Here is a 26983-nt window from a genome sequence, read left to right on the forward strand (position 1 = left end):
CTCATGAAGAAAGGTACTTGAGGATGCATGCCAAGGAGGGAACCGGGGAGGTAAGTTCAACCAAACCAAACCAGATGACACCAAATCAGACCAGATCAGATAAGAGTAAACGAAACCAAACCAAACTAGATCAGAACAAACTAGACCAGACCAAACCAGGCCAAATCAAGATAGACCAGACCAGACCAAACCAAACTAAATCCAACTAAAACCAATCAAACCAGATCAGACCAGAACAAGCCAAGCCAAACCAAACCGAACTAAACCAGACCAGACTAAACCAGACTAAACCCGATTAAACCCAACCAAGTCAGTCAAGTCCAGAGCAGACCAAACTAAACCAGCTCAGACCAGACCAAACTAAACCAAACCTAAACAAAAACACACTGTCAAAGTGTCTCTGACTAAGCATCATGCGTGACATCCTTTTCATGTTAAGATATGTGTGTGTGAGTGTATCTGCATATAATGATGAATGAAATGATGGCTACTAAATTATTAGTGGTGATAGCTCAGTGTGTTGGGAATTCAGGCGATTTTTATTTTCCTTGAACTTCTTTGTGGTGTTCAATTAAAAAAATATAATATAGAGTATATATTATTTACCTAATTAGGAAAAAATTAGAGAGCTTCTCCACTGTCAAAAAATGATTTTTTTATACATCTTTATCGGAGTATAATTGCTTTACAATGTTGTGTTAGTTTGTGCTGTATAACAAAGGGAATCAGCTATATGCATACATATATCCCCATATCTCCTCCCTCTCGAGCCTCCCTCCCACCCTCCCTATCCCACCCCCTAGGTCGTCACAAAGCACTGAGCTGATCTCCCTGTGCTATGCAGCAGCTTCCGAAGAATGATTTTTGAAAAGAAGGAAAAGGGGGAATAAAAGAAATCTCTTCATTCTGCAAGTTAGTAGAGAGCTCTCCTCAGGGTCCTTCTGGCTTAAGTTAGGAGGGGACATCCATCCTAGAGCTTCTGGAACACAAGCAGGACTGCTGGCTGCTAAGCCCCCAAGGAGCCTTGTGCCCACAGTGAGTTTCTGGGCTCCAACCACATCGTGGTGCATCTTCTGCATCAATTTGGCTTCTGCTCGGGGCCTCTTCCCAGGAATTTCGGAGGAGAGAGAGGAGACTGCAGGGAACAGAGTGAGCTGGCGGGTCCCTCTCCAGGGCAGGAAACCCAGCCCTGCTGCGGTGCTCACAGAAACAAAAAGGAAAGTTTACTGTGGCACAGGGCTGAGTCACATTGATGGATAAGAAGGATCTCTAGTTACACTGGCGTGATTACTCAGGCTTTTCTCTCTGTGGGTCCCAGACTGTTCCGGAGTATGGCTTTCCAGGGAGGCCCATGGGATTGAGAAGAGAGTGGGCTCATGACTCTATTTTCAGTTGCCTAATATCTAAAACACAACCCAGGCTCTCGTCTCAATCCTTGCGGGCCAGACCTCTGGTGGAACTTTCTACAATCCCCGGCAGCTCTAACTAAGGGTGGAGGACATCCTTCACCCTCTTTCTCCCCACCGTGGTTGATGTTGGAAGGGAAAGAGTCCCATGGCCACAGCTCAGCATTGCCTCTCTTTTTTCATACACAGCTTGGGTTTCTGTGGGCTCTCTTTGTTTTTCCCTCTGACATTCTTTTTCTTGTATCCTCCTGACTGTGTCCTGGGGAAGAGTTAGATCTGACGGCTGAAATATGAAAACATGAACAAATCGCAAAGACAGACAGACAGACAGACAGACATGAGAACTAAGCTCAGGAAATGCCTCTTCCAGTATCTTTCTCAAGTACCCTTCTCAGCTTTGGAGGACATTGACCAAGTCCCCCACAGTGCCTTGCGCTAAATAGTTGTTCAATAAACACGTATTAGAGTAAGGTCTGTGTCTTCCCCATACTGTGTGTGAGAGGCCACATGTGGAGCCACCTGCCTCTCTCACATGTCAGCATGGGCTCGTTTAGCAGATTAACTCACAGATAAACCATCTGTTAGAAAAGGATGGCTTTGAGTCTCAGGGACTCCCCAGGTGCTGATGGAATAAGACAAGGGAAGATATATTTTGAAGCCTGGGACACAGGTGAAGCTGAGTGGGAGAGGTAGATGCTACAGAGAAAGGTGGAAGGGAATGGAGTCAAGGAAAGGGGAAGAAAGTCATTCAAGAAAGTGTGGGAGACTCTGAAGCCAGCCAGTGATGATGGCAACAATAATAATACGACAATGGCCATTGGTGAGGTGCTTCCCAAGGCCTTGGGAGCTAAATCACTTCCCTCTCGCTCTGCAGGGGATGTTTGTGGGGTCACTTTTTACTTTTCAGTCCCCAAGGCCCGGGAAGGGATCACTGGGCCAGTGCCACATGTCCTCAGCCCAGGTTCTGGGCTGTCATGCCGGGAGGGCTGCGTCTTCCAGCAGGAGATTAGTGTGCTGGGTAGAGCAGGAGGAAGCCTCTAGGGAAGGCTGGGGCAGCAGAGGAGTCAGCTATTGCAAAACCAGACAAGTGGGCTGAGCCTGAGTCCCAATCCCTGGGCCAAGTCCCTTCACCGCGGCTCGGAGCCAGCCTGGGGAAATGAGTTCACTTGCTGGCTCCCATCCAGGTCTGATCGGCCTAGGATCAGGGTAGGTTCAGGATACTGCCTGGTTTCCTGCTCTGGGCATTCCTGCCGGCCCCCCATCCCCCAGTTGCCCCCAGCAGGGCCGACTGGCCTACAGGCCTGCAGAGGATCAGGCTCGCCTCCTCCAAGAAGCCTTCTGGGTTCCCTAGAGACAAGGTTTCCCCAACCTTCGGATCTCTGTCCATCTTGTCTTTGTGACCCAGGGTGAGCTGTTTCTGGGCAGGGCCTGACATCCATCCCTTTCCTGGTCTCCACAGCATTTGGCAAGTTGTCTCCTACACAGGGGGGTCCTTAGGGAACCAGCTTTGAGGTCAGATAGACTTGGGTGCAAATCCGGCCTCGGCCTCTAATCAGCTGTGTGACATGGGCCAGAGGCATTCTGTTAGCCTCAGTTTCCTTATCTGTAAACTGGTGGTAAATATTTTTTAGGACAGTGTGAGGATTAAATTAAATAACACCTGTGAAGTGCTTCTAGCTCAGTGCCAGACATGTACAGGCTGGCCACCACATCTCAAACAGGTTCTATTAGTTTGTCATGTATGGTAATACAGTATTAATAAATCATTTATCATGTTTTTTTAACATATTTATTGGAGTATAATTAATGGAGTATAATTGCTTTACAGTGGTGTGTTAGTTTCTGCTTTATAACAAACTGAATCAGCTCTACATATACATATATCCCCATATCCCCTCCCTCTTGCGTCTCCCTCCCACCCTCCCTATCCCACCCCTCTAGGTGGTCACAAACCACCGAGCTGATCTCCCTGTGCTATGTGGCTGCTTCCCACTAGCTATCTATTTACGTTTGGTAGTGTATATAAGTCCATGCCACTCTCTCACTTCATCCCATCTTACCCTTCCTCTTCCCCGTGTCCTCAAGTCCATTCTCTACGTCCATGTCTTTATTCCTGTCCTGCCCCAAAGTTCTTCAGAACCATTTTTTTTTTTAGATTCCATATATATGTGTTAGCATATGCTTTTGTTTTTCTCTTTCTGACTTACTTCACTCATTTATCATGTTTTTGCCCACATTTTCAGATGCTGAAAGCCCTCCATCCGTGGTTGTCCACTCACAGTGGTAAGCAGGTGGGTGCCCCAATGCTTGCTACCTGGAGCCCAGATTTCCCTTGGTTGTTTCTCCTCAAGGCCACCTCAGCCTGCACCCCACTTCTAGCAAGGGCTGCCCCCCCCCCAGATCTGGCTTTTGGTGACTGAGGAGAGTGCCAGAGGCAGGCTATGGACCTGCCCCAGGGAAAAGCCAGTTCAGGGAATCGGCTGTCTTGTAGGGATTGGACACAGCACTCATTAGAGGCCAATGAAACACCTGTAACTTGACATGCTGCCTTGGGACCACAGGAATCAGCATTTGTACCTAATTGCTGTCTGCTTGCTTGCCACACAGAGAGGTTCTCCTGTTTAGGAGAATCAGGAAAGTGGGCAGCCTATTGGGCAGCACCAATCCAACCATCCTATAAATATTTATTGAGCACTTACTATAACCAGGATAATATGCTACAAGGGGTTGCATGGACACAGAGGTCTAAGAGATGGTCCCTGGCCTCAGGGAGCTGAATGCCTGTTTGGGGTGACAGGAGAAGGTGCCCAGAATAGCACAAGGTGAAGTTCGAAGAAGGAAAAGACAACCCAGACCTGAGGAATCTGGGGAGAGCTCCCCAGGGCAGGTGCCCAGGTCTAGCTTAATTCTCCATTCTTAGATGGAAACATTACATTTGGGATCATTTGAGAGGATACTGGTGGCGGGGCTGTCACTAATCTGAAAATGAGCTCCTCCTTTGGGCTTCTAGAGCAGGGGGTGGCAAATTTCCTCCATAATGGGCTAGATGTTCAGTACCGTCTTTCCTTCTCCTCTTCCTCCTGCTTTTTTTTTTTTTTTAATTGCGGTACGCGGGCCTCTCACTGTTGTGGCCTCTCCCGCTGCGGAGCACAGGCTCTGGACGCACAGGCTCAGCGGCCATGGCTCACGGGCCCAGCCGCTCCACGGCACGTGGGATCTTCCCGGACCGGGGCACGAACCCGTGTCCCCTGTATCGGCAGGCAGACTCTCAACCACTGTGCCACCAGGGAAGCCCCCTCCTTCCTTTTATAATAACGCTTTTAACATGTAAAAACCATTCTTAGCTCATAGGCCATACAAAAACAGGCCAAAGGCCAGATTTGGCTTGCAGCAGTAATTTGCCAACCACTGTTCTGGAGAATTACCAGGAGCTTGATATCGTTATGAGCAACAAGAGTAATACCTTGGTCCCTGGTTTAGTGTGTAGGCACTACGGTCTGCACTTTCCCTAAATTATATGTAACTCTCACAACAACCCAGTGAGCTAGGTACTATTATTATTTTGCCTTTTATAGGTGAGGAATTGAGGCTCAGAGAGATTAAATAACTTCCTCAAGGGCACTCAGTGAAGAGGGGCAGACGCTGGATTTGAATCTAGGTCTCCTTGACTCAAGCACCCACTCTCTTAGCCGTGGTGTCACACAAGCTTCAGCACAGAGGCTGGGGTAGTGCTTTTCCTTCCCATGGCTCCCGGGAATATCCATGTGACTAAGGAATGAAAAAGCACAGGAAAAGTAGTCCAGAATTGAGGAGAAGAAAAGGTTGATAAGGAACCCAATCTGGCTTTCCAATGTTGTTCCTGTACTCCCAGGTCCTTTCACATCTGAAAACAGTCTTTTCCTGCCCCCCACTGCCCTCTCCCCTCAGCTTTGAAAAGGGCTCTTTTCAGGCACTTTTATTAGCGTCTGGGGCACTAATTAAACGAGAGTCTGGATTCATTCATTCATTATACACATGGCTCCACTCCAACGAAGATCTGATGCATGTAAAAGGTCACATATGATCATTCTTTCCTCAAAAAGAGTGGGGCAAAAATTTACAAGCAGCTCAATAACAAAAAAACAAACAACCCAATCCAAAAATGGGCAGAAAAACTAAATAGACATTTCTCCAAAGAAGATATACAGACTGCCAACAAACACATGAAAGATTGCTCAACATCATTAATCATTAGAGAAATGCAAATCAAAACTACAATGAGATATCATCTCACACCAGTCAGAATGGCCATCATCAAAAAATCTAGAAACAATAAATGCTGGACTGGGTGTGGAGAAAAGGGAACCCTCTTGCACTGCAGGTGGGAGTGTGAATTGGTACAGCCACTATGGAGAACAGTATGGAGGTTCCTTAAAAAACTAAAAATAGAACTACCATATGACCCAGCAATCCCACTACTGGGCATATACCCTAAGAAAACCATAATTCAAAAAGAGTCATGTACCAAAATGTTCATTGCAGCTCTATTTAAAATAGCCCGGAGATGGAGACAACCTAAGTGCCCATCATCGGATGAATGGATAAAGAAGATGTGGCACATATATACAATGGAATATTACTCGGCCATAAAAAGAAACAAAATTGAGCTATTTGTAATGAGGTGGATAGACCTAGAGTCTGTCATACAGAGTGAAGTAAGTCAGAAAGAGAAAGACAAATACCGTATGCTAACACATATATGTGGAATTTAAGAAAAAAAAATGTCGTGAAGAACCTGGGGATAAGACAGGAATAAAGACACAGACCTACTGGAGAACGGACTTGAGGATATGGGGACGGGGAAGGGTGAGCTGTGACAAAGCGAGAGAGAGGCATGGACATATATACACTACCAAACGTAAGGTAGATAGCTAGTGGGAAGCAGCCGCATAGCACAGGGAGATCAGCTCCGTGCTTTGTGACCGCCTGAAGGGGTGGGATAGGGAGGGTGGGAGGGAGGGAGACGCAAGAGGGAAGAGATATGGGAACATATGTATATGTATAACTGATTCACTTTGTTATAAAGCAGAAACTAACACACCATTGTAAAGCAATTATACCCCAATAAAGATGTTTAAAAAAAAAATAAGAGTGGGGCAAATAGCTACCAGCTCTGAGAACACACTTGATAAAATTTTTATCATTTTCCTTGCCATTGAATAAATTCAGAGAGGAAATTAAAATGCGGAGAAGAAAATAAATTCATTTGTTACCTTCTAGAAAGATTTACTTTGTAATTTTAAAAAAATGTAACAAAGATAAACACACGCCCACACAACTGTCAGGCACAGCATGAAAGAAAGGGGTGATTTCTGGACTGTTTTCCCAGGGACAGGACCTGCCTCAGTAGGGACTTGATGGGCTCAGACTGCAGCATGTCAAGAAAACTCCAGAGCGTGTGATGTAATGTTTGCAACTTCTCAGCATAGAATAAGGAATCAAGAAGTGTCGGCTGTCATTAGTATCTCCATTAGCCCACTCAGTCGGCATGAGCTGAATTCGTGAACAGTTGCTGGAATCTTCCTGCTCTGGGAGGGTGACCGCAGCTGACTCCAGAGTCCTGGCTCCAGAGGCAGAAAAGAGAGCAGGGAGGACAGAAACACCACCAAGCTCACACTGGGGGGAAACTCATTTTTGAAAATGAGAAACAGACTAGGAAAGCTGTAATGCATCCACGGTAAGGCTGCTTCTCTGGGGAGTCCGAGGCCCAACAAGCCCATGGTTTGGGGTTACTTGGGGTCCCCCAACTCAGCAGTTCTCACAGAATGTCCTGCAGACCCTCAGGGATCCCTGAGACTCTTTCAGGGGGTCTGAGAGGCCCAGACAGTTTTCATGGTGATACCACGGCTGCACAACACTTGCACTGCTGGTGCAAAAGCAGAGGCGGGTGTGAAGGTGGGCACCTGGGCGTGAACCAGTCATCATCTTCATCAGAAAGAAAAGGAAAAAAAGAAAGAAAATGCCATACAGATGTAGAAAACAATCTTAAGGTTACCAAAGGGGAAATGGGGGTGGAGGGCTAAATTAGGAATTTGGGATTAACACAAAGATAAAAAGAAAGAAAATGCCAGTTACAGTTAGACATGTCCTTGATGAAGCAGTCCAACTATTAATTATATTAAATCTCAGCCCTTGAGGAGGTGTCTTTTTAATATTCTGGGTGATGAAATGGGATGTACACTGCTGTGTACCCAAGTGAACATCTACAGGACAAACATTTGTGCCGCTTTTTGAGTTGCAAGCTGAACTAGCCACTTTTTTGTGGGACCCTGCTCAGAATGACTGATGTACAAACTCCAGTTCTTTACACTTGTATCTGGAACACAGATTCCTGAAGCTGGCTGAAGTGGATTTTCACTATTGGCCAAACTAGAGCAACAGGAACTGAATTTATTCTCTCACTTTAAACAACTTAAAAAAAAAAAAGCCAGACAAAATATGGGAAATAATGGTCTTCAGATACTGGACAACAGACAGTGTAACCAAGCAGGACCCTATGAGGCCTTCCCAGAATAGACCCCCCCCCCATGTCCTTCACCTGCCTCTTGTCTGTAGAAAAACTTTAGCCAAAGAATAAATTTAATCAGAGAATTGAGAAAATGTGGAAAGAAAGGAAAACAGTCAAGCAAGCCAAAATAATAATACTTTAGCCATTAAACAAAGTCAAGGACCTTTAGTTCCTCCTCAAGGACTGTAGATAATATCCTGAGCCACATCCTTTGAGCTGTTTTGCCAAGAAGTTAACTGTCTGCTGTCCAAAAGCACGTAGACCCCAGACCTGTTGGAACCAGAAGGTTGGTGATGCTGACTCCCAATTACCTCACCACTAACCAATCAGAAGAAGGTCCACGAGCTGATCACAAACCCCACAACCCCCTTCCTTCACCCTGTCCTTATAAACCTTTCTCTGAAAGCCTTCAGGGAGTTCAGGACTTTTAAGCACTAGCTGCCCGGGACTCCTTGCTTGGCACGTGCAATAAACGCTGCACTGTCCTTCGCCACAACCCGGTGTCAGCAGACTGGCTTTACTGCACGTGGGCAAGCGGACCCCAGTTTGGTTTGGTAACAACAGCTCGGGACAGTGATCCCTGAGAGAAGGGAGTCCCAGCTCACTGTCTGGAGAGCTTCCAGGCCACGGAGCGGCGAGAGCATGCACAGAGCAGCAGTCTCCCCGAATTGAGAAAACAAAGCTGCAGACTCAGAGGGGCCCAGGTGGCTAGGATGTGGAGCACAGAGCACAGGAGAGGAGAGAGCGCTGTGGAGGGTTGTTCTTGAGTCTCTGGTAAGCACTGAGATGGCCCTGAAGGGCTGGGCAGAGGACCTCTGCTCCTGCTAAAAGGATTCAAGGCAGCAGTGACTTTATGTAGATGAGGTTGCGAGGGGCACGGAGAGCGCCCTGAAATGACTCTTTACGTGTTTTTGTTCTTCGCCCCAGCACCTCTAACCTCTCAGCACCCAAATTAACCAACAGGACTGAGGCTCAGGAAAGGGAGGGGCGAGAGCAGAGGGTTCATTGAGGAGGGAGGCCTGCACCTTACACCCCAAAGCTGTGCATCAGCACAGGTATTCTGGAACTCACACTGGCCATCCTCACTTAGAGCCAGAGCGGGTGGATTTACTAGGAAGCTAGTGAGGCTGTAGAGTTCCTCGCTGACAAGTCCTGGGCGTGGTCCCCACTCACACTCCCACATCGTGTTTTTGTCAACTTTATCTTTCTTCAGAGGGGCTCCCAAATTATATAAGTTTCAGGATTCACAAAATCTGGATTCTCCTCTGGTAGAAGGAGGTTTTCCACCTCGATCCCTGTCTTTGGACTGTGTGATGCACTCTTCATGTAACATAAAATGTCCCATTGACAAGCCAGCTCATTGTTATTCATTCGTCTACTTAGCAAAGGTGCCCTGGACCAGCTCTTGGACACAGGGCTGAGCATGACAGCTGTGGTCGCTGTCTTCATGGACCATTCAGTCTGACAGCGGAGAAGAGGGTTAGTAATCACCCGTGGTGATGTCACTGATCAGGTGGTGAGTGCAGTGAAGGGGTGTGGGGTGCTGTGAGCAAGGGCAGTGGGGCTCCCAAACTCTTCTGGAGGGTGGAGGTCAGGGGGCCTTCCCTGGAGCAGTGCCAGGCCAGGTGCATGGTGACTGCCGGGAGGGGTGACTTCCAGGCAGAATGGGCGCCGTGCAGCAAGGGCTGCGAGGGGGAGGAGTGCTGCCGGTATGAGGAGCTGAGGAAGGCTAACATGGGTACCGGGGCATGGGTGGGGGTGGGGCTGGGATGCTCAGCAGGGCTCAGTCCCACAGGCTGCTGCCAGCTGGGGTTAAGGATTTTTACTTCTCAAGTATTTCTTTTCAGAAAGACCCAGGGCTGGGACCCGACTGCCTTTGCAGGGTTTCAGCCCAAATCATAGGCTCTCTGTATGATTCTTTATAATTCTGCTCTCATCAAAGTCAAAACTGCCTGCATCTGGGTGGCCACTCTCTCCAGGCCAAATTACAGACACTGATCTTGGAATGTCCAACGGCAACTCGCCGCTTCCACCACAGCCTCTGCAGGCTCAGCCAGAGCCCGGCCTGAAAGGGGAGCCAGAGCGAGCCAGGGACAGGGACAGGGTGTGGGCAGACGGATGGCGGCTACAGAGGTCACCTGGGTGACCACATCTCAGAGGAAGCCATCCGGGGTCTCACCTTGCCAGGGAATATTGGTACCCAGAGTAAACTGTCCATAAGCCTCACCCTGCAGTGTTGCCTGTGTGTGAGTATACCCCTGCCACCGGGTCACGACTGTCCTTAAGCCATTTCCTAGGAGCCCACAAAACCTCTGGTCACCCCTTAGAGAGACACAGCCTGTGTCATGCAGTTAGGCTAACACACGGTTCTCTGGGATCAGCTTAGGGAAGGATGGATGTGGGAGGGTGTAGTGGGATCCAGCACTTAGCAGGGACCTGTCCGTTTTGTGCCAGGCACTGTGCTGCTGGGCGTTTGCTGTGTCGTCAATTCAATCCTCACCTGCACCTGGCAGATATTTGTGTCCCAGAATAAACTCGGGACTCTCAGTTTAAGCTTTAGCTTTCATTCATGAGGTGTTGCATTCAGAAATAACAATGGCCCTACATCCAAATATAAATGAAAAGCAATTTAAGTTGTTTCTGTTTTCTCTTGAAAAACATCTAAGGGGATTGTATCAATATATCCAAGAAGCATAACCAAACGTTTAGAATCCTGGGCTCGCACACATCTGCTCCCACCCACCTTGTGAGAGTAGAGTGGATGCTCCAAGGTCTCTCATTGTCCCATCTCAAAACACCCCCAGGCTCTCAGGGAGCGTCTCTCTATCTACTCCCCTTTACCCCTCAAGGTGGATGGTTCTTGGCTTCTCCCACCAACAATCAATTTAGCATTCTCAGTCCACTCAAGGTCCACTTAATTCGATAGGCACAGCCTCCTACCTCTTTCCAAAGGTCTCCGCCCCAGAGCCACACAATTATGTTTTGTGAAGCCTTTGATGTTTAGAAGGAGGGAGAAGGGGGTCTTGTAACACTGGAATCATCATCTGGCCGGCAGGCCTGTGTACCCCCTGGAGTCTGGCTCCTATGGCCATGTCAGACCTGCAGGCTAAGTGACTGTGGGACGGGAGGGGACAGAGTCTGTCCATCTGGGGAGGGGCGGCAGGTGGCAGCTGGAGCAGCCTTCCCTACAGTCAAAGCATGCCGGCTGGCTGCAGTTTATGGGAGATAAGAGGTCCCACCTCTCTGAGGCCTCTGCTGAGTGAGCCAAGGGGATCAGTCCAGATAAAACAGGACAGAAAAATCCATGTCACTGATTCTTTTTCCACTGAGGATAAGAAGAAACAACCAGAATCCTTCCACAGCTGCCAGATGAGAGAGAGGGGCAGCTGCCTTTGGTGTGTCTCCCGTCCTGCTCTGATTGCCGTGTTTCCCCTCAATATGATGACGCCCTGGTGTCCGTGGTTTATCCCTGGCTGTGGTTCAATTTCTTTCTTTCTTCCACGCCAACCTGCTTACAAACACTCCTTGATCTCACTATCAATGTCTGCACATTAGACTCACCCGAGAAACTTTTACCGAAATGGCCCCCCAGTTGCAAGACCAATTAAATCCAAATGCCTAGGGTATGACTAGAGCATCAGCACTTTTAAAAAGCTCCCCCCAAAGCTGGTCAGCCGCATGTAAATCAGTGAAGTTAGAACACTCACACCATTCACAAAAATAAACTCAAAATGACTTAAAGACTTAAATATAAGACATGACACCATGAAACTTCTAAAAGAAAACATAGGCAAAACATTCTCTGACATAAATTGTAGCAATGTTTTCTTAGGTTTATCTCCCAAGGCACAAGTAGAAATAAAAGCAAAAATAAACAAATGGGACCTAATCAAACTTATAAGCTTTTTCACAGCAAAGGAAACCATAAATAAAACGAAAAGACTAACTATGGAATGGGAGAAAATATTTGCAAACAATGTGGCCGACAAGGGCTTAATTTCCAAAATATACAAATAGCTCATACAACTCAATAACAAAAAAACCAAACAAACCAATCCAAAAATGGGCAGAAGACCTCAATAGACATTTCTCCAAAGAAGACACACAGATTGCCCAACAGGCACACAAAAAGATGCTCAACATTGCTAATTATGAGAGAAATGCAAATCAAAACTATAGTGAGGTATCACCTCACACCAGTCAGAATGGCCATCATCAACAAGTCTACAAATAACAAATGCTGGAGAGGGTGTGGAGAAAACGGAACCCTCCTACACTGTTGGTGGGAATGTAAATTGGTGCAGCCACTATGGAAAACAGTACGGAGGTTTCTTAAAAGACTAAAATTAGAGTTGCCATATGATCTAGCAATCCCACTCCTGGGCATATATCTGGAGAAAACTATAATTCAAAAAGATATATGTACCCCAATGTTTATAGCAGCACTATTTACAATAGCCAAGATATGGAAGCACCTAAGTGTCCATCCACAGATGAATGGATAAAGAAGATGTGGTACATATATACAATGGAATACTACTCAGCCATAAAAAAGAATGAAATAATGCCATTTGCAGCAATATGGACAGACCTAGAGATTATCATGCTAAGTGAAGTAAGTCGGACAGAGAAAGACAAATGTCATATGATATCACTTATATGTGGAATCTAAAAAAATGATACCAACAAACTCATGATACCAAACGAACTTCATGATACCAAATGAACTCATTTACAAAACAGAAATAGACTTACAGACATAGAAAACAAACTTATGGCTACCAAAGGGGAGAAGGACAGGGGAGGGATAAATTGGGAGTTTGGGACTAGCAGATATATACTACTGTATATATCGATAAAATAGATAAACAACAAGGTCCTACTGTATAGTACAAGGAACTATATTCAATATCTTGTAATAAACTATAATGGAAAAGAATCTGAAAAAGAATATATATATATATATATATATATATATATATATATATATATATATATATATATAAACTGAATCACTTTGCTCTACACCAGAAACTAACACAAAATTGTATATCAGCTATACTGCAATAAAAACAAACAAGCAAACAAATGAACCAGGGTTGAGACCATGAGACCCAGAAGCAGTCAGGACTTGGAGGTTCCTTAGCACTCATCAGGAGCCCAGGCCACTGGGGCACACTCACAAGCTGGGGACCCAGCCCCTGGACATGGGGGGATTGCATCTTGCTCAGCAGAGGGTGCTGGCTGTGGTGTGGGCAGGAGCTGTAGGGTCTTGCAGCTCAGAGAGCAGCACTGAAGTCCAGGCTAATATGGCAGCTTTTCCTTCCCCACCTCCTTGCCCTCAGCATCCCGCTGCCTCCAGAAGGCCTGAGCAGGGAGAAGTGAGAAGAGAGGCCCGAGGGCTGCGTCTCCAGCTTTCCCAAGGAGCATTTCTGCTGCTCTGAGCTGGGTTCCAAACCCAAGGGAGTTTTTGCAAGTTATTAATCCCTATTAAATAGCCAGCCATTAATCTCAATTAACTTGATTGCTTAATTAGGCAGCGCAAAAAAAAGGAGGAAGACTGTCGAAATGAAAATAGCTCATGGCACACAGACAGGCTGTGTGGTCTTTGAGAACCAGCAGGAGTCGGGAGGTCCGAGTTCTGTTTGCCCTTTGGCCAAGACCTGAGGGGAGCAAGAGTTTGCAATGCTAAACCTCATGGACAGGCTGTTGCAGTTACAGGGCATTTGCTATGCAGATGAGCAAATTTCAGAGGATTGGAAAAATAATTTCAAACTTAAAACTGTACTGAATAGTCTATAATTTCTCTTTGCCACAAACTGCATTTCAGACTTGTGCCCTGTCATTACTATCCCATTATAAACATTGATCAGGATCACAGCAGTGTAAATGGGAATAATCGGCACTCAATAAATAGTTATTAAATAAAAATGTTTTCTAAAATCCTGAGCTGGGGTATCAGTGGTTTACTTTGCTGCTTTATATTAGTGCATGTTCACTGTAGCAAGTTTGAAAGATGCAGAAAAAGACAAGGAAGTTGACTTGAGATCACTCTTCTGAACAGCTTGTGTATATATTTCTAGTTCTCTTTTTCTATGTACATATACACAGTTTTCAAAGATAAAATCTCTAATATGAAAGTAAGTGGGATGCGCCTTTGGCTTGGAAGAGCTTTAGGCCTCTGTGGTAGACTGTTAGCCCAGCTCCCCCATACTGTGGGAGGACCCAACCTCCCACTGCTGTGAGTCTGATACTGATGGCTCACAGCTGTGTACTTCTGTGGAGACTTGCCCTTGACCAGATGGGAGCTGCCAACCCTGAAAACGCCTGGGAGGTTATCCAGGGAGGTTATGTCCTTCTCCCAAGGGCAGCCCACAGTCAATGACTGACTGATACTCCGTGTAAAAACCTGGCTCCCTTGCCTCAGGGCAGAAAAACTTTGTGGGGTCACTTATGTTCCAGAGCTGCCCTTGGGATCAGGCTGAGGTTAGGGTTCGACCTCTGTGCTTAGCTTCTTCCCCTGCCTCATCCTACACCATCTTACAAGTTTCTCTGGAGAGCACTTCTACAAGAAGTCTCTTTCAGCTCTAGCCCTCCAGGACCAAAACATGAGTCTAGGGCCTCGCTACTCAAAGTGCGGTCCATGGACCGGCAGCTTCAGCATCACCTGGGATCTTGTTAGGAATGCAGAGTCTCAAGCCTCATGCCAGACCTACTAAGTCTACATTTGCAATTGAACCAGACCCCAGGGGGATTTGTATGCACATTACAGTTTGAGAAGGCTGTCCCAGATTATCCTAGATTATCAGTGTTGGAGAGAAAGAAAGCTCTGAATAGAGCCCAGTGGAGGAAAGTGATTCTTCTGTGGCCTAACTTCCACTGGAGCCTGGGAGGTTGGATAAAGGGAGAATACTGTGTTAGAAGTTCTAAGGATTTGAGCTGCATCCCTGCAGACAGGGAGAGGAATACCTTTTGGAGGAAACTAGAGACAGTGGAAGCACACAAGGAGCTGGCAAAACCGAAGATTTATCCTAGGCAGGGAGGATGAGCGGTTCCTGGATAAGGAGGCCGCGGCATGTCATGCACAGTTTCTAATCCCTCCTCTTCCACCAAAAAGTTCATGGAAAGGCCTGGGGTGAGTCCCCCCGCTCTCTGAGCATCTGTCCTTTCATATATAACAAGGGATCTGGACACGTGATGTCTGAGATGCTCTGCCGATCACAACCTATATGGGTCTAAGAAAAACACAAAAAGTGGCCTCTAGAATTGCAATCACAAGCCTCAGGCAAAGCTGACAGACACATTAATTGAGAGAGGCAGTTGCTAGGATAAGGGGACCCCCAGGGCAAAATTTAGGACCTGTCAATCAGTTCTGTTTCACTGTATCAAAAATTTTTTTTACCGAAGAAGGGAAGGAAGGAAGGAAGGAAGGGATGGAGGGAGGGAGGAAGGAGAAAAGAAAGAAGGCTGAAATCAGAGTGGGTACTCTCCAGGAGGTACTTACAGGGATCTAGGGAAACAATGGAGAGAGCAGCAATTCTTCCAGCTTGTGGAATCAAATGGCATGGACAGAATGGGCCTGAAATCAAAGAAGAGTCAGTGTCAAGTCACATGGCCTCCTGCACAGCAGTGTGCCTCCCAGAGCTTGTGTAAAGCTTGGAGCTCAGTTGCACACCCTGGAGCCACATCTACCTGGTCAAATTCCAAATGGTGAATGAACAGGGCTGTTTCTGGACAAACTTGAACTGGCAAGGCTGTCTTCATACCCTCCTCAGCCATCCTCCTTCCTTTAGAATTATCCTTCTGTGCCTCAGATGCTCAGAGCTGCTTAGCAACCTCCCAAAGTGGTACCTGATCAAGGCTGGCCCCCTACAGACAAGGCCTATGTTCTAGAATTTTCCCAACTTTTAGGTTAGTTTCCTCTCTTGTACCATCCAATCTGGGAGCCACTAGTCACATGTGGCTATTTAAGTTTCAAATTTCAATTCATTAAAATTAAATGAAAGTACATTTCCTCAGTCACACTAGCCACATTTCCAGCACTCAATAGCCATGTGTGGCTAGTGGCCACCATATTGGACAGCACAGATAAAGGACATTTCCAGTGTCACATCAAGTTCTACCAGACAGTGCCGCTGGCCCCTTGCCTCATGACCTTAGCACTCAACTTTAAGATCCCCAGGCCTCCTTACAAAAATTTGGACGTAGGAAGGGTGAGCAGGAAATGGTTTGGGGGACCTTGTGCCCAGAGCTGTTTTAAACCCTTACTTTCAATTCCACTGTTTTGAAAAATTACAACTATTATGGTTAAGATTAGCAATGACCATTACAATGGACTGAATGCTTGTGTCCCCCCAAAATTTCTGTGTTGAAATCCTAACCCTCAGTGTAATTAGGAGGTGGGGCCTTCAGGAGGTGATTAGGTGATGAGGGTGGAGCCCTCATGAATAGGATTAGTGCCCTTATAAAAGAGATCCCAGAGAGTTCTCTCGCCCTCTTTCTGCCATATGAGGATACAATGAGAAGAGGGTCCTCGCCAGAATCCAACCATGCTTGTACTCTGATCTTATGCTCCAGCCTCCAGAACTGTGAGAAATAAACTTCCGTTGTTCATAAGCTACCCCATCTGTGATGCTTTGTGACAGCAGCCCAAGCAGACTAAGACAGCCATACAGCTGCTCTGAAAGCAATTGTGAGGCCATGCTGGGCATTTCATTCAGCATACTGGTGGAAGGTAGGCAACTCAGCTGATGAGGGGGTCAGGGGGCAAGGAGGGGAGGGGTACAGAGATTCTCAGAGCCAAAATGTTCAGAGAACGGCAGATGGTATCTGAAAGCACAATTACTTTTCCCTCTTGATGGATGCCTCATGGGACCCTTAAATATAGATTATTCAAACTAATTGTATTCAATGACACTTGCTCTCAAGTTTCTTGTTCTGATTTTGCTTTAATATGAGTTAAGATCCTTTCTGGTTTCCCACTTTCCTGGAATGTGCTGGGGAGAACACGTGGTACAGCAGAGAGAGGATGAACTTCAGCATGAGACAGCTTGACTTGAATCACCGCTTTGCCATGTGAGCTGTGAGATGGTGGGCAGGCTGTGTCAGCTCTCTGAACTTGCTGCCTCCCCTGAGGGATGAGTGCAGAAATACCTGTCTCACATTGCTGTGGTAAAGACTCAGCGAGGTAACGTCCACGAAATTGCCCGCACAACGTCTGACACGTGCCGGGAACTCAACAAATATTAGCCTCCCTCCTCTTATTCCCCTCCTGCTGAGCTTTTACAGCAACAGTGCTCTGTACTGCAACCCAAAATCAAACTCTTGCATTATTTCCTTCTTCCTCCAAAGGCTTTGAATCCAGTGGCTGGCCATTTCTTCTTTACCCACCAATATTTGGAAAGAGGAGGCATTCATCAGCAGCACCTCTCTTCTCTTTCCTGGCTGTGTCCACTTCTCTGCAAACTACCAACCCTTTATTTTGTGGCTGGGTTTTGTAATTCACAAGTTGGTGTGGGTATTTCTTGGAAATGGCACAGGGGTGATCTTCTCTGGGGGTTTATCAAAACTGCTGAATTCGGACTCTTTTTGCCAAAGCCCCTTCTATAGGATGTGGAGCAGATGGTGGGTTGGCAGACGCTGTCTTAGCAGGAGACAGGCGCCTACAAAACAAGGGCTCTGAGGAATATGTCAGAGAGAGGTGCCCAGGTCCCACAGGAGGGGACACTCAGCATAGACGGACGGGCTGGCTACAACGCAGCCCTCCCTGTCCCACCAGGTAAGGCTGCAGCTGCTCCACACACGATGGAACCCTTGTAATCAATCAAGGTGTCAATCCAGATGGCCTGTGACGGAGGGATGGGGGCCACAGGTGGGCAGGTGGGTAACGGAGCTCTGGCAGCCCTCTTCTGTGCATGGTTAATGCATGAGGTGATATTCAATCACCTCCAGTGCAGCAGGTGGGAGCAGGAGAGCAGCTAACTATGCAGAAAATTACCAGCCTAGAGACCACTGGAGTCAGGCTGTAGCTGAACAGTGGTCCCACACTGGTCCCTAGTACGCTGTTTCCAGAGGTGGCTGGGGAGGACTTCCTGTGGACTGGATTAAGTAAGCCCACCTCTTTCCCTCAAGGAGAGAGAGAGAGACGGCACAAGGGCTTCTGTCTTTTGCCCTGAGTGATGGCGCGGGGGGATCACTTTCAATCCTGGACAACTTTGGAAAAGGCTGGCATGTGGGAGGGAAGTCAGCACAAGGAGCAGGGCCAGGCCAAGAACAGGACTGACAGGGGCACTGTTTTTGGCCAAGACTGGGGACCAGAACCCAGGGAGGGGGGAGAGGCAGCAGCCACAGTGGGGAGAAGTGCATTTCACCGAGAAGTAACTATGCTGACAAGAGCTGGTGGCCGTGCCTGCCTTTGAACAGGATGGCTGCCTTGGCCCTTGCATGGAGGCTGTCCATCCACCCATCCTGATCCGCAAGGGGCCCAGCTGATGCCTCCCCTCTGCCCTGAGCCCTCAACACAGGGGAGCAGGTCTGTGCTCTCAGGGCAGGTGGCAGCTCTCAGCCAGAGAGCCCATATTCTCAGGGTTCTTTCTGATTTATTCTCTGAGGTCAGAGCTAGGAGTGGTTGACAGGGAGGGAACATTCTTCAAGGGCAGGAAACAGGGTGGGCAAAATTTCAGTGGCGAGGAAATGAATCATCTAAGTGTGGAGTCGCGTGCCATTTAGCGAGGCCTGGGCACGTCGACCAGATCAAAGTTCCTGTGTCTCAAACAAATTCCTTGTTACCACCCTCCCCGCAGGTCTCCTCCACCCCTCAGTCCTCCTGGTTTGAGAATGAACAAAGGGAACTCCCTCCTTTTAACCTTTTAGTAACTCCAGCCAAACCCTTTAAAGCCATCCTCTCCTCCTCTCAAGCCCCACATTCATGCCCTCAGAGCCTTGTTTCTCCTCCTTCAGGAATCCCACCATCTAATCTAAACCACCATCCGTTGTTCCCCAGCTGGTCTCCCTGCCTCCTGCGTGACCCCTTCCAATCCATCCTCCAAACTGCATCCCAAGTGATCTTCCAGAACATCTCTCCCCTTTTAAACCACCCCCCACCCCATGGTTCTCTACACTCTACAGGATAAAGCAAAAGCTTCTTTATCTGGCTTATAATGCCTTTTGTGATATTACCCCTTCTTAGTTTTCACATTCCTCTCACATCACTCCCCTCCCCCACTGCTGGCCCCCACACACACACACCATCTAGCCCTTTATTTATTCATTTTATTAGTAACATTCATCAAATATGTATCGAGTGCTTACTACGTGCCAACCCCTGTTCTAGGTACTGGGAATACAGCAATGAACCAAACACATGATCTGCCCTCAGAGTGCTTACATTCTTTAGCAGGAGCGGGGGAAGCAGGACAAAAATCCGTAAATGGGCAAATACACACTATGTCAGATGATGATAAGGGCTAAGGAGAAGACAGAGCAGAGGAGGAAGATGGTTGGTAGAGGTTTCTAGTGCTCACCTATGCCCAATGCTCACCTATTCCAGGCTACGGCCCAGCAGGTTCACCCTCCCTCAGCACCCCCTGAAGTTAGATGGGGCTAACAGACTTGGGGTTGCCAAGGGGGAGGGGTTTGGGGAGGGATGGACTGGGAGGTTGGGGTTAGCAGCTGTAAGCTATTGTAAATGGAATGGATAAACAACAAGGTCCTCCTGTAGAGCACAGAGAACTATATTCAGTATCCTATGACTCCCCATAATGGAAAAGAATATAAAAGAAGAGTATATAGACGTATAACTGAATCACCTTGCTGTACAGAAGAAATTAACACAACATTGTAAATTAACTGTACTTCAATTTAAAAAAAAAGAAAGAAAAGGTTAGAGGAGGCTACATGACTAGTTCTGATCAATGGGCTGTGAGCCTTAGTGACGTGGGCGTCAGTCTGGGGCTGAAGCATGTGTTGGGGTGAGGTCTTCCAGGGCTCACCTCCCCTGCAGCAGCCACCAAGGAGCCTATGTGTTCCAGTGGCTACAAGATGGCAGAGTTGCCACTTGGAGGACATTTGTGCTGCTAAGTTGGCCAGACCTGCAGTGGATCTTGGGGCAGAGATGATCAGGATCTGAGGTGGTGTCAGTGAGGATGGAGGGGTTAGGGGGCACGATCAGAAAGTTTAGGAAGTGGACCCCCAGCGTGTAGAATGAATTTAGGAGTTAAGAGTGAGAGAGGAGTCTGGGATGAGTCCCTGAAAGGGGGCCTGGGGGCCCGAGGGAGAGAAGATGAATTCAATATGGAGCATGTGGAATGTGAGGGGTTGTTTATGGCACCATATCATAGGTATTTGGATCTAGGGGTCGAGCACCCAGAAGAGTGGTCTGGTTGTACAGATGAGGGAATCCTTGAGAAGCAGATGGTACGTGAAGCAGTGGGAGTGTCCGAGATCACCCAGGGAGAGGGGCAGAGGGGGGAGGTAATGGGCAGAGGATCTCCTAGCATTAAAAGGGATTGGTAAGAGTCAAGGTCAGGGAGACTGAGAAAGAGTTGCCAGAGAGCTACACAAAGAGCAGGAAAGAACCGTTTAGGACAGGCTTCTCAGACCTCAACGGACACACAAATCACCTGAGGGTTTCGCAAAAAGGCAGACCTGGCTGAGTAAGTCTGGGATGGAGCATAAGACTGCATTTCCATAAGGCTCCCAGGCAGGGCTAATGCTACTGGTCTGCAGACGGTGTTTTGAGAAGCAAGGGTGTAGGCGAACTCAAGGAAGAGACTTTTCAGAAGGACAAAGTGGTTGGTCATGGGATGTTTCTCTCCAATGATTGTTTGTCTCATGTAGGAGCAGAGAGTGAGGAGGACTGAGCCATCCTGGATGGAAGAATTCTGGGACAGGAAGTCCCTTCTCACAGTAACTAGGTCTACCTGGACCAGGTGATGCCATGGGTTCTGGGCTCCATCCTATGGATTTTGAAAGGCACGTTTTCTTCAGGTGGCCTTCCGGTGAGGTGTACACATCCACAGGGCCCTCAAGGAGAGCAGGAGTGTCCCCTCCACCGCTGGAGCAGGGCCAGGGCTGTCTGAGATGACCTCTAATAGATGCAGCTGGACGGCCATTCTCCAGCCCTTCCCTGACCCATTGATGAATCTGCACAGATGTTTCACACCGCATCTCTGCATAATGCAGTCACACCGACACCTGGCTCAGGGGCTTCCTCAGCTCTTGTAAAGAGCAGCTGGGGCACTTTGAAAGCTGGGGCACTTCTCTTACAGGACAACCCCACTTCTGAGAAAGACCCAGGATAGCCAGGTTGGACGGGGAACCCCCATTCCCCAAACTTCTCTGGCTCTCTCCAAGTGCACATCCCTCAGTAAGTCAGTTAGTGCTCTCCACAACTTTAGCCCTTAGGCTTACCTCCCACTATGTCTTCCCCAGTACCCTTTTCCATTCCCCCGGCTCCCCTTTCCTCCAGCCATGACAATCTACTCCGCCTCCCGAGAAGCCACCTTGAAATCTTGTGCGTCCTTTCTCCACTCCCCTCTGTGTCAACATTTCAAGGCCTGCCTCAAATTCTATCTCCTCAGGAAGTCTTCTCAGATTTCCCCATTAGGGTGAATCTCCCCGCCACCATTAGCCCTTCTGTTTTAGCATTTCTCAGAGGCTGCTTTTGTTAGTTGGCTGATTACACGTGTGTGTTTGCCCACCAGTTTTTGAACTTCTGGAGGTTGAAGACGCTGCCATATTCATCTCTGTCTCTGGGGCTGTTGCATATGGTTGCACAGGTTGGACACTGCACAAGAGCATCCAGCTTGGGTGGGGAGCAGGGGGTGGGGTATGGGGAGGGGGTTGTGGGATCTGATTTAGCCTGAGCTTTGCTCACCAAGCTGTGCTCCCTGGCAACGGCCTGCGTTGGCCCAAAGGAAGAGATGACTTTTTCTATTTCACACAAAGATGCTGTATAGGAGAGAAGGAGCCTAGTCTGTGCCCCTCTCAGCATTTTGCTTTGCAGGTGACACAGCCCAGTTCTTTACCATAAGTGCTGAATAGCAATTCAAGGCTATCGATGAACAGAGCTGATCATGCCCTCTTTTCTAGCTCTGCCTCTGCGGGCCCCTTGAGTGATTCACTTTGTTAATCTGAAGACACTGCATACTTCTCTGAAAGGATTTAAGAAATCTGTCCCACATCATGACCCCTTTCTGGAAAGGTCTCAGCCCCTCCCTCCTGAATAGCAGTCTGCCTCTCCCCTTCCTCAGGTGGGTCTCAGAGCCCCACCACATACCTGGGTGACTAGTGGAAGATTTTACTACCAGAATCATGTGAGGACTGGGGCTAGCTGAAAAAATGACTGTGCATTTCTTTCCCCCAGAGTGAAAATTGTCCATTTTCCTATTTCCACCCAATCCAGTCCTTGGCGTCATCACATCCATCCACTCTTTGCCCAGCCCGCAGGAGGGGAGATTGTTAACAGGAAATTCCTTTCAGGGATGTCCAGAGGCCACTTGCACCTCCACATAGGAAAGCCGAGGGAGCAAGAGCCAGCCTGGCTGTGCTTGGGGGCAGGAGAGAATGAGGAAGGTGGGTGAAGACAATAAGGCAGGTTGGCCTGTCATGGCCCGAGGCCCAGCTGCTTCTGAGGCCAAGAATCACTTGGGGAGCTATTCCTGAAAAGAGCTAAGGGAGGGAGACACAAGAGGGAAGAGATATGGGAACATAGGTATATGTATAGCTGATTCACTTTGTTATAAAACAGAAACTAACACACCATTGTAAAGCAATTATACTCCAATAAAGATGTAAAAAAAAAAAAAAGAGCTGAGACTGGTTAGGGAGGTCTTGACCTTCCAGACTCCTAACCTTCTGCCTTTATCTTTGCGGCCCCTTCACTTTCCAGGCCCCGCATCTCTGCATGTCTTGGCTGGTCACCTTCCTTCTAAAAGTCTCTAGTCTTCTGGCTTCTGCAACGTGCCACCCCTGGTCTCTCTGGATCCCTTCCCTCCCAGGCCTCCTTTGTGCTTTCCCCTCCCGCTGCCCACCCTTGATCGCTGGTGGACCTCTAGCCTCACACAGCAGGCGTCCCTGGCTAGCCAACAGTGCAGCGGGGAGCCTCACAGCTCTTCTCTGCTTTGACAAATGTTTGCATGCACACACATAAGTGGCTTCTAAAAATCAAAATGGTTTCCTGCTATGTGTACTGGCTGTGTTTTTTTTTTTTTTTTTTTTTACCATCTTTATTGGAGTATAATTGCTTTACAATGGTATGTTAGTTTCAGCTTCACAACAAAATTAATCTGTTATATATATACATATATTCCCATATCTCTTCCCGCTTGCATCTCCCTCCCTCCCACCCTCCCTATCCCACCCCTCCAGGCGGTCACAAAGCACCGAGCTGATCTCCCTGTGCTATGCGGCTGCTTCCCACTAGCTATCTACCTTACGTTTGGTAGTGTATATATGTCCATGCCTCTTTATCGCTTTGTCACCGTTTACCCTTCCCCCTCCCCATAGTCTCAAGACTGGCTGTGTTCTTGATTTCACTTGATAGCACCATCATCCCCCTGTAGCAGAGGCAGAAGTCTAGAATCATCTTTGACGCTTCCTATTTCTCATGCTTTCCAATTTAACCTTCTAAATCATTCTGGAATTGCCCTTCTTGTCTATCTGGACTATCTCTGTCCACTCATCACCTCTTACCTGGACGATTATAATCATTTTCTAATTGGTCTTCCTATCTCTAGGTTGGTCTCTTTTAGATTAATCCTTTATACCATTAAGAAAAAAGATTTTGTTTTTGAGATAAAAGTCATATAATGTAAAACCCACCATTTAAACTATTTTAAAGTGTGCAATTCAGTGGGTTTTTTTTTAATAGATCTTTATTGGAGTATAATTGCTTCACAATACCGTGTTAGTTTCTTTTGTACAACAGAGTGAATCAGCCATATCCATACCTATATCCCCATACCCCCTCCCTCCTGCGTCTCCCTCTCACCCCCACCATCCCACCTCTCTAGGTCATCGCAAAGCACCGAGCTGGTCTCCCTGTGCTATGAGGCTGCTTCCCACTAGCTATCTATTTAACATTCGGTAGTGTATATATGTCGTTGCTACTCTTACTTCGCCCCAGTTTCCCCCTCCCCACCCCCGTGTCCTCAAGTCCATTCTCTATGTCTATGCCCTGCCACTAGGTCACTACATTCATCAGTACAATTTTTTTTTTAGATTCCATAGTGGTTTTTCTAATACATTTACAATGTTGTACAATCATCATCACTATCAAATTCCAGAATATTATACCACTGGTTTTTGAACTCCAAGCCTTAGTCTATTACTGGGGCGCTGTGAAGTCAATTTAGTAATTTTAAAAAATGAAGTCACCATAGAAGAGAATAGATCACAGAGCATTGCAAAGGTGAAAAGGTAACTACTGTTTCATGAAACTTTTGTTTCAGTTAGATGTTTTTGTATGTTCCAATGTGTGCACAAGAAACTGAAATGAATTTCTAACTGTGAGTCATGATTTAAAAATGGTGGGGGGGGGAGTGGGAAAACCACCATGAGTCTACACTGCCTACCTAGAGCGATTGTAAATCATAAATCTGAGTATGTCACCCCCCTATCTAATGCTTGCCATTGGCTCCCTAGCTAAATCAGTTATTAAGAAATGTTTCTTGGAGTCTACTATGTGCTAGTCACTGTTCTAGGTGCTGGGATACAGCAATAAACAGGGCAGACAAAAACACCTGCCCTGGTCCAGTTTAGAGTCCAGATGGGGGAAACATAATAAATAATAAACTCATACAGTGTGTTAAAAGGTGATAAGTGTTCTGAAAGAAAAAAATTGAACAGGGTAAGGGGGTTTAGACTGTGGAATGAGGGAAGGAAGCTAACGCAGTTTGGAAAAGGATGGTCAGGGCTGGCTTCACCAAGAAGTAACATTTCAACAAGACTCAAGGAAGGTGAAGGAGTGAGCCATGTAGATACCTGGGAAAACAGCATTTAGGATAGAAGGAAGAGGCAGTGCAAAGATCCTGGGGCAGAAGCTGCCTGGCTTGTTTGAGGGCTAGGGAGGAGGCTGTGAGAGTGTGCAGGGGTATTGCAAGGAGATAAGGTCAGAGAGGCAGTTGGAAGCCAGGCCTTGCTCGGCCTATGGGCCATTGTAAGGGCTCCAGCTTTTACTGTGGGGGAAATGGAGCCATTGCAGATTTCTGAATAGAGGAGTGACATGCTGTAGGCTACATTTTAAAAAGACCATCTACAGGATTCAAACTGCTTAGGTTGAAGTTTGAAGTCCTTTCTATTTTGGTCCTGACTATAGATCCAGACTATTTCTGGCCAAATCCATCAGCAATGCCAAAAAGCTCTCATTTTCTCCATGTACCATGATGCTTCCCACCCCTGGGACTTTGCCTCTGCTGTCCCCTCTGCCCAGAAGGGCCCTCCCCTTTGGCCTGGCTCACCTCTCCTCATCCTTCTGCTCTCAGCTCAGATGCTCCCCCCGTCACAGCTCCGCCCTTTGTCTGGGTGTTGTACCCCCTATTCAACCCCCAGCACATTCCATGAATGTCTAGCACAGTTTACTTGATTGTACTGTGACTCATGTTACAGTATGCAGCTTGCTTTCATATCTCTGATTCCCAGGAGGCACAGGATCTTGCCTCTTGCATCTTTTCATCCCATTACCTAGAGCAGTGGTGCCCGTAGGTCAAGGATGTACTACAGGAGTGGTTGTTGAATCCGCTGTTGCTGATGAGAACTCAGCAAGGCCTAAACCAATGGCCCAAGGCCATGCAGCTCAATGCTCCCCGCTCCTTGCCTGGTGCCCCTTCCACTACACCTTGAGGTTCCTTTCCTGGGGTTCTCTGAGGCGTTCCTGGGGGAGGTGGAGGTGCGATTCCCCAATGTCTCTGGAGGAATTTAATAGATGGGACAAGCTGAGTGCTGGAAGGGGTGGAGTGGGGAAGACGCTCAGAGAGGCGGCAGCCTGTCTAAGGTTACACCGTGCTCACTGGACTTGGGGCGTCCCCTTGCAGCATCTGGCTCTGCACTGCGATAAGCGTACCTGATACTTCCCAGGCCCAGCTGTATCTGTTCTCAGCAGCAGATCTCCTTTCACCCAAAGTGCTTCATCAACATTAGAACTGGAGAAGGGGGCGCCAGGCCGGCATCCCTGTGGCCCATGACACACACAAGGCTTTGGCATAAGTTGGGAACAAACTCGGGGACTCCCCTGAGACACCTGAGGGTTTCCTGCTCTGGGCTGCCCTGCCAGAGCTTGGGGATTAGTAGGGAAGGAAGCAGACCTCCCCTGTAAGCTCCCCTCTCCTGTGGTGAGAAAGACACACACAGTCATGGTGGGAGGGATAAATTAGGAGTTTGGGATTAACATATACACACTACTATATATAAAAAACAGGTAACCAACAAGCAACCTACTGTATAGCACAGAGAACTATATTCAATACCGTGTAATAAATATATATATATTTATATATATAAAACTGGATATATATTATATATAATTAACTATATTTATGTATAACTTATATATATATAAATATAACTGAATCACTGTGCTGTACACCTGAAACTAACACAACACTGTAAATCAACTATAATAAAAAAATTTAAAAAAGACAGACAGACACACACACACACACACACAAACACACAAGGACAGGGGCACCACTGAAAATGAAATAAAATGTTAGACACCGTTTCCCTCCTCATAGAATTTCCTTCCTTTTTTCCCCTGTCTTCCTATAGGCAACCAAGAATCACACTTTCTGGACACTATAAAGTCCCTCTTCCAATCATCTCTGCAGCCTAGTTCTTCCTTCCCAGGTCTGTTTCCTTATAAATATTCCAAGGTGAGGCTGCCAGCCGGTGATTTATTTACAAGGGGGTATCATTTCGTGCAGCTGTGTGTGGTGTCCAAGCAAAAGGCTGACTATATCTCTCACCAAACTCAGCCTTGTTATCTATTTCAGGTGAGACTGGGGTGATTCACTCCATCTCGAGTTTCCAAGCG

At 47.3% G+C, this 26983-nt stretch overlaps 1 long non-coding RNA gene across 1 annotated transcript in view; it reads right to left on the reverse strand.

The window, feature by feature from the left end:
* The window catches only part of LOC307181990, a 112782-nt gene that overhangs the window by 38139 nt on the left and 47660 nt on the right, over positions 1-26983 (reverse strand). Inside the window, exon 4 of the long non-coding RNA XR_013827092.1 lies at positions 15458-15532. This is a non-coding gene — a long non-coding RNA (uncharacterized lncRNA). The remainder of the gene's footprint in view (positions 1-15457; positions 15533-26983) is intronic.

This window comes from Stenella coeruleoalba (assembly GCF_951394435.1).
Source record: "Stenella coeruleoalba genome assembly, chromosome: 2".
NCBI lineage: Eukaryota > Metazoa > Chordata > Mammalia > Artiodactyla > Delphinidae > Stenella > Stenella coeruleoalba.